At 41.6% G+C, this 13,917-nt stretch overlaps 1 protein-coding gene across 2 annotated transcripts in view; it reads left to right on the top strand.

Moving 5' to 3' along the window:
- Positions 1 to 282: 282 nt before the first annotated feature.
- CNTN4 (contactin 4) overlaps positions 283 to 13,917 on the top strand; it is a 975,314-nt gene continuing 961,679 nt past the window's right edge. For both annotated transcript variants that reach the window (XM_043886604.1, XM_043886603.1), the window contains exon 1: positions 283 to 484. The gene's annotated coding sequence lies outside the window, so the exon portion shown is untranslated. The remainder of the gene's footprint in view (positions 485 to 13,917) is intronic.

Here is a 13,917-nt window from a genome sequence, read left to right as displayed (position 1 = left end):
TTTATTCCCTGTCGCTAAGCAGCATGTCCTCTGCACGCCCGCACGGGAATCGACTTGATGGTTCCTCGGGTGACCGGGATTAGGCGAGGCACCGTGTCACACCTCTGCTCCCGGGCACCGGGGCCCTTCTCCCGCGGGCAGGGCCGGCGGGTGCAGCGCCGGCAGGTGCGGCGCCGGGGCGCGCGCCTCCTCCGGCCGCGCAGTGAGCATGCTCAGTCCCAGCGCGCCGACCCCGCCCCCCGCGTCTCCCTCACGCGTCTCCCCCTCCTCCGGGGCTGAGGGGCCGGCAGCCTGAACTCCGCCGCGCCGGGTTTTCGGAGCAGCCGCGAGCGTGAGGAGGGAGGGGAGCGCGGCTCCAGGCAGAGCACCGGGTTCAACACCGGGATTGGTCGCAAGTAGGAAGCTGTCGCCACTACTCTGGGACCCTCGGTCTGTGCCGGCGCCGCACCCGAAGCTGAGGCGGGAGCCGCGCTCAGGTGCTCAGGTAAGTGAAGCGCGCGAGCTGCCCGGGTCCCTCTCCAGCCTGGGTGCGTGCTGCCCTGGGCACCTCGAATTCGGAGGAAGAGCGCGGGTCTCGGAGGCTGCCCCGTGGAGAGGGGGTTCTTCGGGGGCGTCCCCTCCTGCAGGGCTGGACGGGGGCTGTGGGCCGAGCCGCCGTGGGCCCGGTCGCCCTGCGGGGTCGGGGCAGCCGGCGCCGTGCGCCCTGAACCCGGGAGGAGCCCGGGCACCGCCGCCGCCACGCAGTCACCTCACGGCAACCCTGGTTTTTAGTCAGAAAATAAGTTTGTTGCGCCGGAAGGCTGCCCCGAAGCAGGGAACCTAGAGCCGGCAATGCTTCAGGAACCCTTAAAATCAGCTCCTGCAACTGGTTTCAGGCTGTCGTCCCCTTTCCGCGCGCCTTCGCCGCTGGCGCGCGGTTCTCGGCGGGAGAGTTTCCCTCAGATGTTCCCCGGGGCTCCGAGCGCCCAGCTGCAGCCACAGTAGAGGAAGGCGAACTTGGGCTGAGATGTGAAGGGACTTGGGACTGAAAGGGCAAGATCCCGTAGCCGTGGTGGAAGAAGTCTTGTGAGAAAGGACACTGGTTTTTGGTTTTTTGCGGGGGGTGGGGGGCGGCCACTGTGCGCCAGACTCAGTGTTGAGCACTGGAGGTACAGCCACGAACCACATCCACCGGGTCCCCGCTGTTGTGGAACCTAGCTGATGTACCCAGACTCTGCGGGAGCGTGTGGGGGCGGCGTTCGATTACCTGCAACTTCAGGGGGATTCGCAGTTCCTTTTGAAAGGCGAAGGCAACCCCCTGTTCTCTTCCCCGGAACCAGACATCAGCGAGATGTGCGCCGGGCACCCTGCGGACACCAGCCGGCTCGCTCTCCTTTCGAAACGGAGGGCTCGAGCCCTGCGTGCATTTCTTCTCCTTGTGCTTCGCGAATATATTCCATTGCTTATGAAAGATGTGGAGGTGAGGTTTAGGAGGACGTGGGTTCTTGAATCTCTCAGAACCAGTCAGGGCGTCTGATACATGAAAACATTTTGCAGCACAGCGCAGCTCCTGCAAGGAGAAGGTTTAGCGCAACGCGAAGCTTAGGAGATTGGTGGTTGACTAGGGACTCCAGATTAGGAGCGAAGAGGCTTGCGGGGCTGGTCTTAGGGCGAGTTAGTGTGGCAGCTCACCCTGGGTGGGTGGTCTGCGTTGGAGGTGTGGGTGGATCTTGGGTTGTGTTGAAGGGTTGTTTGCATGGAGGAGCTCCTGGGAGGAATGCTAGGCTCCTGGAACTTTTTCTAGTTTTCCTACTGGAATCAACATAGAGGCAGGGACATGTTTGTCAGAATAACAGCGTCCTTTAATTGCATGGGAAGCTCCTGCAGTTTACTGTGAAGTGGATATTTCATGTAATAATTCCATATTTGTTTGGAATGTGCATTTATTATGTGCTTCGAAGTTTATGGTTTAAGTCTTTTAGGGAGAGGGGCAAGTGCATGAAGACTGTACATTTCCTTGCAGGCAAGTTCACGCAGTAGCATTGCCAGTCCAGCTGATTAGCAAGTTTTTTTCTCTGCCTCTGCCCAAGTGAGCGGAAAAGAACGTTGTGTCATGGGGGTAGACACCTTGAGGTGGTTTTGGTGGCTTGATGAGAAAACTCACGTTTCACCCATAACTTTATTCTTCTGCCTTGTGTGAATCAACACAAGAGGTGATGAAAGTATAAGATTGCTGCTAAAGTTCCATGGGGATATTATTTTTTTTTGCCATCTCATAAATTGCTGTTGATTTTGTTTATTTGTTTAAACTGGCTTCAGCTGCTCTGGCTTGGTGAGGTGGGATCATGATGGTAACCCTCATTATTTATCAGAGTGGACCCTCCAAGTTTGCTGGCTAGCATGAAAAATGGACCTTTTAAAATTAGGGGCTGAGATGGTAGGAGGAGTGACCTGTTGTTTAAGGGTGCAGATCAGAGCCACTTGGCAATGACAAAGAAAGCAGGTTTCCTTGTTTGCAACCTTTTTATAAGCACTTTTCACTTCCTTTAACCTGGAGGAATTTTTCTCCTCCAGTCAGTTTGTTGCCCCCTTCCCTAGTCATTTCATATTGGTAGGTCATATGATAGGAACAGCAAAATATTTCTTAAATGACTGAATGACATAGTTTCTCAATCAGCAAAGTAGACTGCCTTGTACAGTAAAAATATGTGCAGTGACATCGGTGCATTCACTAACATAAAAAAATAAACAACTGGGATGTCTGTGGCCAAAGTAAATGTGGGTTTAGAAAATACATTATGCTAGTTGATATTTTTTCCAGCAAAAATTAAAGATCTTTTTAAAAGAAAAGAGTGAACGGAGAACAAGCTTTTCAAATAATGTTAGCTTTAAAAAAAATCGTCCTCTTATTTTGCTTAATTCTCTTTTTTATTCAGAAGTAGATTTTAGAATTTTTTTTTTTTCCCACTAAGCACTTTATCTTTAAACTATAGTTTTTTTGTTTGTTTGTTTTGTTTTGTTTTTCTGAAAGGTACACAGGACATCTGTTTACATCAGTTTAGGTCTTATAAAATGAAGGTAACCTGGATAAGTAAACTTCTCAGTGGAAGACTCCCCTTTATAGTTCTGACTTTCCCCCCCAGGTTTGTATGGGCATGATTTTAATGCGTTGGATTCTTCTTTGTTTTCTTTGAAGACATAGACATAATATACATTTGTTTCAGTCTTTTTTTAATCCAAATAATTTAATCTTCTATGAAAACATGCTTTTATATGATTTTAATTAATCTGTTTCACAGGGTAAGTGGAAGATGTCTGTATACACAGATGTGGAGAGTTTTGTTGTCATTTTTTCCATGGTCCAGGGTTTTAAGTCTGGTGAAGGAAAGCAGCTTTATTAACTTAGACCTGTTGGTCTTCATATTTTTTGATTAGGTACTGTCAGAGGACATTTGACCATAGATCATTAGTTATTTATACATTTCACACATATACTGTTATGTTGATGTATTACTTATAAAACATACCCTGAAAGAAACCGAAGGATAAATAAAGTAAAAAATTATGAAACAGTTGTTCAAATATTCTTCTTCTGTATTCCAGTGCAGTGGATTGTTTTGCACAGCCCCTAGGGTGTATGCTTTGGAGATCACTGATGGTTTGGGCTTGTTTTACCTTTTCTCCTTATTTGTACCTCTGTCATTCATCATCTGTGGTACTGTAGCCAGTTGCAGAACTGATAGGAACGTGTAGCTCCTGTAACAGGTGAATTAGGAACCTTGTTTCCCTGCCACGGACTCACATGTGGATGAAATGAGACATAAGAGATGAATGTGACCTAAGGGTCATCCTAGATCTCCCAAATTGGATATACAGATAAAAAATATGAAGTCTTAGTTCAAAGACTAACGTCCTAGTGGTTAGAAAGTGAGGAAACTAAGGAATAAATGAGTAAAGGAAGGAATAATCCTTTTTGTGTTGTGGTATTTATTGTGTGGAGGGTGGAAAGCCCATTTACCTTGGCACAGATTAACCTGGACCTAAATGTGGCCCTACCACTTACTACAGTCATGATATTGGACAAGACAATTGAGTAACTTCTGTGAACCTCTGTTCCCTTAGCTATAAAATTGGGATGACATTTATTTCAATGCAGCATGGTAGGTATTATACACAGGAGTATAGGTAAAGAGCTTGACTTTATTAGATTGGTTAGATTATGAATGATAACAAATGAATTGAAGCAAAGTGAACAGCTTTAGATGAAACAAATATATTTCTCATTCATATAAAGTTTCAAAATGGGTGATCCTGACAGCTTTCCTCCAAGATGTGATAGGAAGATCCAGCCTTAATACATTCTGTGTCCCTGCCATCTTCAGCATGTTCATCTATGTTCATCTGTAGGAAGGAGAAAGACTTGCAGGATGTTAACTGCCCAGATGTGGAAGTCATACATATCACTTTTACTTTCATTCCGTTGACCAGAACTCAGTTATATATGTGTGTATCATACTCTAAGGGAGTCTGGGAAATGTAATTTAGCTGTGTTTTCAGGAAGAGAAAAAAGGTTTGGGGGAACAGCCATCATTGTCTGGCCTCCTGTTATTGTATGTGGTATTTCTCCATGTTCAATGAATGTTACTTCTCTCTTCCCTTTCTCCCTTCTCCCACCCAACTACTGGTTTTCTGGCAGAAAAACTGGAATAGATATAAGAAAATGATAGGAACAGCTTACACCGATAGTGTGTATTATTTTTGAGGTCCTTTTGCTAAGGTGCCCCCCCATAGGAATTATTGTTTTGTCTATTGTATAGTTGAGGAAAACTAGGCTTAGAAAAATTAAATCATTTGCCTGGCATAGCCAGCAAGTGGCAGAGCTGGGATTTGAACCACATTGTCTGACTCTAGAATTGCTTCCCCTGGAAGCTTCACTATTTTTGTTGCTGTTGTCCTTGCTGCAGTGGTTTTCTTATTGTAATCATTGGACCAACTTTCCTTTTTGTCTGTATAAAAAAGGTGCTGGAAATTTTTAAAAATCCTAAAGAAGTTAAAAGACTGCATCTAATTGGAGATATACTGAAGCAGAATTATATATGACATTGGTTTATTTTTAATACCTACCAGCATCAGGAGCAGATAGTTAAAGGAAGACTCCCCCTCCTCCATTACAGTGCTTTTTCACTTCTGATAAAAAATTCTAGGATCTGTTTAACCTTTCTTTTAAGCTTTCATTTTGGAAATCCTGGCCTATCACTTTTATGCTGCAGTGTGTGAAGATAAATTCCTGTTCATTTCTTAGCCTAAGCAAATATCCCTTCTGGTAAGTTCACAACTGAAACATCCTCTCCTAACCTTACCTTTGAGCAAAGGCATTACTGTTCATTAACATCCCCAACTCCCCGAAAGTCTCCTCCTGTTGATTCAGTTTTCCAAAAGTGTTTCAGTATTTCCTGCATGACGGAGGAACCTCTCTCTTTTCCTAGAATCCTCTAAACAAAGTGAGTCCTCTTGTCATTCTCATCCTGTTTTCCCACTTATTTTAGAGACTCTCCTTCGTTTCTTTTCCTGTGCATTTGTTTTTTGTCTTTTGCAGAAATATCTAGTACACTTATGGCTTCCAGTGGTCACCATGGAAATGTGAGGTGGTCATAATGAGAGTGAAATATTTTGCCAGGAGAATTCATTTGTCCACATTATAGACTCATTTTTTCTTCTTGTTCAGTGCATATTTGTGTCATCTTCACAATTAATTAATGAGAAGCCACCATCTTCCCACCATGCAAGGAGGCAGATATACTGTAAACTTATTAATCAACTGTTTCTCAAAAGCCTGTGTTCATCTCCTTCTAATGGTCCCTGAACCTCTTATCCTAAGAAATTTGATTTATTTTGCTTTTTTCCCCCAAATTTTTCTCCCTTCCACTTCTCCTCACATCCATGCCATCTGTGTGTGTGTGTGTATGTGTGTGTTTGTGTGTGTATTTCAAGGCTCCTCTTGTGGTTTAATGGGGTTAGCGAGATGGAGAGGTTCAAACTTGCTTTTGTGACTGCATAGACTATAGTCCCCCAGTCTCCTCTGTCCACGGGATTTCCCAGGCAAGAATAGGTTGCCATTTCCTCCTCCTGGGGATCTTCCCGACACAGTGATCGAACCAGCATCTCCTGCATTGGTAGGCATATTTTTTGGATTCTTCACCACTGAGCCACCAGGGAAGCCTAGCTTACTATGATGCTTTCAGACTCCCAAAGAGCTGAGTCCCACAGGGACTTGTGAAAAGCTAATTCGAGCTTCTGTGCCAGATACACTAAATTTTCAGTGACTTGAAAAGTCTTTATACTTCTTTGTCATGCTCAGTACTCACAGTACAGGAGCGACTTTCCTTGAAGTCATTCAAAGAATCAGGCTCCTCACCCTTGTGTGGCTTTGTCCTCTCCTGAGTCCTCTTTGTTCAGAAAAGGTATGTAGCATGTGAGGAGACAAATGTCCTGGCAGGTTTTAGACGAGCTTATTTTAGGCCCAGCCTGGGAGCGGTTATCACGGCCCCTGCCCATATTCCATTGGGCAGAGCTCCGTCACTTGGCCATTGCTTGTTACAAGGGAAGCTGAGGAGTAGAGTCATATTGAGTGCCCAGGAGGAAAGGAAAACGTGTTTGGAAACATGTATAGAAACATGTTTGCCAAATAACTAGGCAGTCTCTGTCACAGCTTTCCAGTGAATGAATGTGGATATAGAGAACCAGCCAGTTCTCATATCCCCCTTTGTAGATGTGCTAAAAGGAGTGTGTGTGTGTATTAACCTTGGCCTCTGTTACTGTTCTTTTCTTTGTCTTTGTTAGTTTTAAGACTTTATTTATCTTATGTCTTATTTTTTTACTGAAATATAATTGCTTTACAAATCAGCTATATATTTACATATATACCCTCCCTCCTCGACCTGCCTCCCACGCTCTCCCCCTGCCACCCATCTAGGTCATCACAGATCACTGGACTGAGCTTCCTGTGCTTTGTAGAGGCTGTCTTACAGAGCGAAGTCAGTAAGAACGGAAAAAGCAAACATCACATATTAAAGCATATCTGTGAAATGTAGAAAAATGGTGCAGAAGAACCAATATCCGGGGCAGGAATAGAGACACCGACATAGAGAATGGATATGTGTGGACACAGTGGGAGAAGGAGGGGGTGGGATGAATAGGGAGATTAGGATTGACGTAAATACACTGCCGTGTGTAAAATAGATCAGTGGGAAGCTGCTGTAAAGACTATTTTTTAAAACAGTTTTCGGTTTAAAACAAAGTTGAGAGAGAGATACAGTGATTCCCATATACCCGCTACTGGAGCACATGCGTAGTCTCTTCCGTTATCAATGTCATTCACCAGAATGGTGCTTTTTTTAAACCAAGGATAAACCTACGTTGACACATCATTATCACCCAAGGTTCTTAGTTTACCTTAGGGTCCCCTCTTGGTGTTGTACATTCTGTGGGTTTGGGTAAAATTATAATGACATATATCTATCATTAGAATATCATACACGGTATTTTCACTCTCCTAAGAATTTTCTTTTCTCTGCCTGTTTATTTTTTCCCTTATATCTTCCACCCCTAGAAAACACTGATCTTTTTTAATTGTCTCCATAGTTTTACCTTCTCTGAAATGTCACATAGTTGCAATCATACATTTGTAACCTTTTCTGGTAGATCTCTTTCACTTAGTAATATGCATTTAATTTGTGTTCCTCTATGTCTTTTCATGGCCCGCGAGCTCATATCTTGTTAGTACTGGATAATATTTTATTGTTTGGTACTAGCCCATTCTTAGTGCAAATGGTCTGGGTGAACTCCATTTCCTACTTAAGGACTGGAACATGCTCTTTTACTTAAGGAAGTGCTCTGGCTCTCTGTGTCCACAGTAATTGCTTCCAGAACAGGCATTGGGCCTGGTGAGAACCAGTGCAGAGGATGGAGATGTTTGCTAGCTTCTCAGTGACTCCAGCTGGGCTCTATGCATGCCTTGGGCCAGTCCCTGTGAACAAGGAGACCAGAAGCAGGGGCATGTCTGTCTGCCACTGCTCCAGCTGTCTTGCTACCAGGTAAGAAAGCCTCGGTCAAGTGGCAGTCATCACATGTCACTGCAGAATGAAAACCAGAGGCAAGACGGAGAGAAACTCAGTCCTCTTATACTGCCTGAGATGAGTCATCCAACTATGTCTCATGTGAGTTTGCCTTCTGATTTTTTAGCTCTTGGAATTCATAAATTACAGTTTGACTTTAGCTAGTTCGGGTTCAATTCCTATCACTAGCAGTCAATACTGATTTATTGGATCAAGGAGGCAAGGGGGAAAAATCCAGGGTGGGAAGTAAGGAAAGTGTGTGTGTTTCTGAGCTCATCAGATGTGCCACGTTAGTTCTGAGCCTAACAACAATTGCACTCCCTCATAGTAAATCAGACTTCCAGTCAAGAATCACTTGGCAGTATCCTACCGGGCACAGATATTCGTCACTAAATCATTAAGCCAAGCTCTCATTTCTTCAGAGTCTGTCTCTCTTTGTAAAGCTGTGAAGGGAGTTGGAAGAAAAATCATGTCCTCAGGCTTAATTCTCTCTTCTGAGACTTACTGTGGTCCTTCCTACGTGATGTTCTTTTTTCCCAATCACATTTCTCCATTGTTTCCCCTGTTAAAGCCCACAGCCTCAACCGTGGCAGTCTAGTCATCCAGCCTGGACCTCGTCCTGTGCTTTTTATCCTCACCTTTGTTTACGTTGCCTCCCAGTCCACCTTGCTGTCTTTTCTTACCGTGTTTATTATACTTTGCATAATGCCTAACTCAGATGTGCCTCTCTTAAGCTTGTTTTCGTACTACTGCGAAGTAAACAATGACTCTCTTCGCTGTACATACTAACTCCTGCTGTATTTTTTTCCCCATTCCACTTCTGTAATATCTGTCATGAAAGTAACCAACCAGTTATCATAAGACTGAAGGGTTCCCAAGATGCTGTACATTATCGTTTAAATCAGGAAAGTCTTGGGCAATTGGGACAAGTTCATTGCCATACCTACTACATTGTAAACTTACTTCACGCATCACTCAGTACCATGTGAGTTTCTTGAGAGGATAAGAGTTTGAAATTTGAAGACCAATTTCTTAGCAGTTCTAAATCCATTTTTGTGCTAGCTGTATTATTTTGTGTGATAGCAAATTACCTACTTTCTCGGTTTCTGCTTCATCAGCTATATGATGGGATAATACGTGTTTTGTAGAGTTCGTCAGATAATTAAATGACATGGTAAATTAAATCACTCAGTTTATTGATGGACGTATCTAGAAATTTGGCTTGTACCTAAAAGTGCAGGAGTTGGTGAACATTATGTGGAGTACACCTTGCAAAGTACTTAATACTTGTAACTAGTGCTTTGAAAACCTAGTAAGCTTCTGGTAAACAGTTTTTAGAGCTTCTCAGATGGTTCAGTGGTAAAGAATCCACCTATCAGTGCAGGAGACACAGGAGATGTGAGTTCGATCCCTGGGTGGGGAAGTAGGAAATGGCAACCCATTCCAGTATTCTTATCTGGAAACTTCCACGGACAGAGGAACCCGGTGGGCTATAGTCTGTGGGGTTACAAAGTGTTGGACATGACAGTGCAAGGGGACACACACATACACACACACGCAGAGTTTTGTTTAGTTTTTAAATTGACTAATCTTACTTCTATTGGAGTATCTCTTGCATAAAACATGATAGGCAACAAAAGTACAATTAAACTCAGATAATATGTGTTCATGGAGCATTAATGATCTTACAGGTGATCTTGGGATAAGGGGAGAAATAAGTCAGTGAGAGAGGTTAGGAAATATTTGAGAAAGAACTGCTGGTGTTTGAAACTTGAAAAAGCAAGGGTTGGCTGCAAGGTTCATTTGTTTCCTTTTTCTTGTCTGAGATGTATTGTTCTTTTTTTTATTTAAAGCCGGGATCAATAGTTTTCATGGTTTGGAAAGTGAAAATATTTTCCATGTTTAGGCAGCGTCAGTTTCAGCTCATAATACTTAAAACCCTTATTTTTTTTTTTCCATTAATTAAATAAAGGTTGAGCATTTCTGGGAAAAACACTTTGGTTCATGAGAGAGTAAGGGTTAGGAAGGCAGCACTCCTGATTCCATAATTAATTTGAGGTTCTAAAAAATGCATCCAGGACTCCTCTGTTTTTACCACACTAAATGACCCTTCTACCTTTGGGCTGAACTTTTGTGTAGAAAATACTTTGCACTTTGCAGAACTGTACTCATATAAAGTTGACAATTTATGTTGCCTGTGACTTTTAGGTTTGTCATGGAAATGTCCAGTGAGGACAGGTGTCAACCAGTGTGCTTATGCTGACATGGGTCCAATTTGGAGGAGAAGAAAGTCAAACAATAAAAAAACAAATGGCATGATTCAAATCCCCAAGTAACTTTTATAGGGCTTGGTTCTAGACACATTGCACTCATTTTGAGTTGCACAAATGTATATTGTCATCTGTATTATGATTGCTCTTCAACTACCAAATACAAATATGAATATTTTTTGTCTTTAGTGACTCATTTGAGTAGCTATTAGCTACCTATTGATTCTAGAATTTTTGCAGATTAGCAAATTAATTGGGAGTGCAGACAGTACTTTTACTATATTTGATTAGGTGAATGACATTCTTAAAGAGAGAATATTTACTTAAGTCACGTTTCTAATTCCTTGTAAAAATTATAGCAAAAACGTGGTTAAGTAGAATTCTTGGAATTAAATAAATGGGGTTCCCTGGTGACTCAGATGGTAAAGGATCTGCATGGAATACAAGAAACCTGGGCTTGATCCCTGGGTCAGGAAGATCCCCTGGAGAAGGGAATGGCTCCCCACTCCAATATTCTTGCCTGGAGAATCCCATGGACAGAGGAACCTGGCAGGCTGCAATCCATGGGGTCGCAAAGAGTCTGACAGGACCAAGCCACTAACACTTTCACTTTTCACAAATAACAGTTTTCTTTAACAATAGTGGTTTTTAAAAAGTGGAAATCCAGATCAACTATATTACTGGTCAACCAAATAGGTGGCCCAGTATGATTTACTTCTCGATGACACAGAATCACTGTGATGAGCATAGTCTAGTATATAGACTAGGACGGTGATTCACTTTTGAATCAGACCCACCTGGATTTCTTCTATCACCAGCTGTGTGATCTTGAGCATGTTCTTAACCCTTACAAAGCAGTTTTTAAAATCTGCAAAATGAAGTAGATCTTGCCTACCTTGTAGAGATGCTGTGAACATTAAGTGATGTGAGTTTAATACTTTAGTAGGTGTGCACAATACATTCTAATCACTAAGCAAACTTGCCCTATTCTATACTATAAACTTGGCAGTTTATACAGAACATAGTGCATACAGCTGCTTTCTGCTTATTGTTGAGACAATAAATGTTAGACTGGATTGTGCAACAGGATCCCCTCAGGGACTGGTGAAACATCAGACCCTATGCCGAGTGGCCTCTGTCTGCTTTCTGCTGCCTTTCAGATGCTCATATATTATAGGATTCCTTGCTTTGGTGAACTGTCCATTTCTATGTGCTGTTTCTTCCCGCTTGTCTCCTGGAAAAAACAAAAACAAATTTACAAGCCATTCAGACTATATTTAGTAATTTAAATAGTTCTGAATGAGGCTGTGAGGGGCCTTCCACACCGCTCTTTTTGTGAGAGCCTCAGAGCATGGATGTCTCCTATTCATTTTCACTCTTCTCTACTTCCCCTTCCCCTACTTGTTGACCAAGATAGTGAGAGGTACCGTAGAAATAGAAAATAAGCTGCCTTGATAATATTGTCCCATGTATTTGTGATACGCTTTGCAGCAGCAGCCTGTTTGTGAAGATTTCTTTGTTACAGTTGTGGAAGGTTGGCTTGCTTACCTGCAGTACTATAAACTTCGTTCAAAAGTCTGTACTCTGAGAACATGATCTTCACTCTGTAAAGAAGTTCCTTTTATTTTCTTTAGCACATTTCAAGGTCTCTTTCACCGTTACTAGAATCTAACTAAAAAGTCCTAGTATGTTCCCTTTATTTTCTTTCTTGAACCTGTTGATCAGAATTACAGACATTGCAACAATTCTAGATAACTGTGAATGTGGTGGTAACATATGTATATAGGCTGTGTAACATGGGGTTATTGTGAATTCATAGTTCCATTAACTCTACTCAATTCTTTTATTAGTAGCAATTTACCAGTATCTTGTAGTTTATATTATGTGCTGTAACTGAAATTAGTACTTTTGTTTTAAACGTTACTGTTATTCAAAGCAGCAGTCTTCTTTTGTTCTGAATTAATGAGCTTGTACAAATTTTAGTAATTTTCTTATAACTCCTTAAATCAATATATTAAGGTTAATGCTTAAGAAAAGGAGCATAATATAATATACATTCTATTATAATGATTCCATGTTTTAGGTTGTGATTCAGTTTCCGCAGATGGAAAATGTTTTATGTGATGAAAAAGAAAAGTAGTAGGCAGACTTGGTGATTGAAACATGATGTCATCAAATTCTGGCTACAGTACTCTTGTAAGATTAGACCAAATTATTTAACATATATTACCATATAATGAGGGTATTCTTGTAGAATTATGAAGACCAAAATGAGCTAATGATGTGTACACATAGCCTGATGCTTTGCATATAACTATATCATCCCTAAAAAATGTGGAGTTTATCATTATAATCTTATTCTTCTCATACATTTATTCAATATGATACCTATGTTGTTGATGAAATAATGAAAGTTGTAGCTTATAAACTTGAAATGTTATTCCTTTAAATAATTAAGAAGGTGATGCATGTTTGCCCCTGTGACTTTATCCATGGGTGTGTGTGTGTGTGTGCACACGCGTGTGTGCACACGTGCTCAGTTGTGTCCAGTTCTTTGCATCCTCATAGACTCTAGTCTGCCAGGCTCCTCTGTCCATGAAATTTTCCAGGCAAGAATGCAAGAGTAAATTGCCATTTCCTACTGCGGGGGATCTCCCTGACCCTGGGATTGAACCCACAGCTCTTGAGCAGACAATGTGATCTTCCTTGGCTGCACAGAGACGGAAGGAGGCAGCCTTTGCAGTGTGTTGTTTTATGATTGACTGTTACAGAGAGCCACTGGATCCGAGCTGAGATGTGATTAGCACTATTTGAGATTTCATTTTGGAGAAATAGTTTTGGCTATGGTCAAGAGTCTTATTTATTATAAAGAATGAATTACTGAATAGGCTCTCATCTGTATTCTTGCTACTTCAGCTCTAGCCCATCTTGCCATGCTACAAAAAGAAATGCTGACATGTGACAGAGTGGAAATATAAAAATGTTTCGAGTTGCTCTTAGTCAAATGTGATTGAAATTTTTAAAAAGCTTTACACAATTTTAAAAAATCTTTGATACTAATAGTATTTGGGAATGAATATCTGTTTACTTGGGAGAATATCAGTTTACATATTCTACACATAGTCTTCTTATAGGTGCTTTGAGTGTCAAAACTTAGTGAGCATAACTGTAATGACTAATACATTATTAATATGCTTGCTATGAAGGATTTTTACATATTTGAAGAGGAACAAGCTAATGTTATTTCCTTTTCCATGTGTTTGTATAGCCTTTAAAGAATGAAACAGTTTTAGTAAGTTTATTTTGAATGTTTCTCTACTTCCTCCTTGTTTGGGGTTTACCGGTGTGGGTTTGCAGAATTCAAATAACACTTGTATTGTCATTTAACCTCGTTACTTAAATGCTATAATTACTTTTTTATTTTGTTTCTTTATTTCTAACATACTTAAGTTTGTATGTTTCTCTTTGTGTTTTACACACAAAGAGTAAAGTATTGTTTCTCTTTGTGTTTTACATTCCCCCCTACTATCTACTAAATGAACTCACATCAGAAT

This window comes from Cervus elaphus, chromosome 24 (genome assembly GCF_910594005.1).
Source record: "Cervus elaphus chromosome 24, mCerEla1.1, whole genome shotgun sequence".
Taxonomy (NCBI): Eukaryota; Metazoa; Chordata; class Mammalia; order Artiodactyla; family Cervidae; genus Cervus; species Cervus elaphus.
Note: the sequence above shows the minus strand (reverse complement) of the source record. Positions and strands in the feature narration are given on the sequence as shown.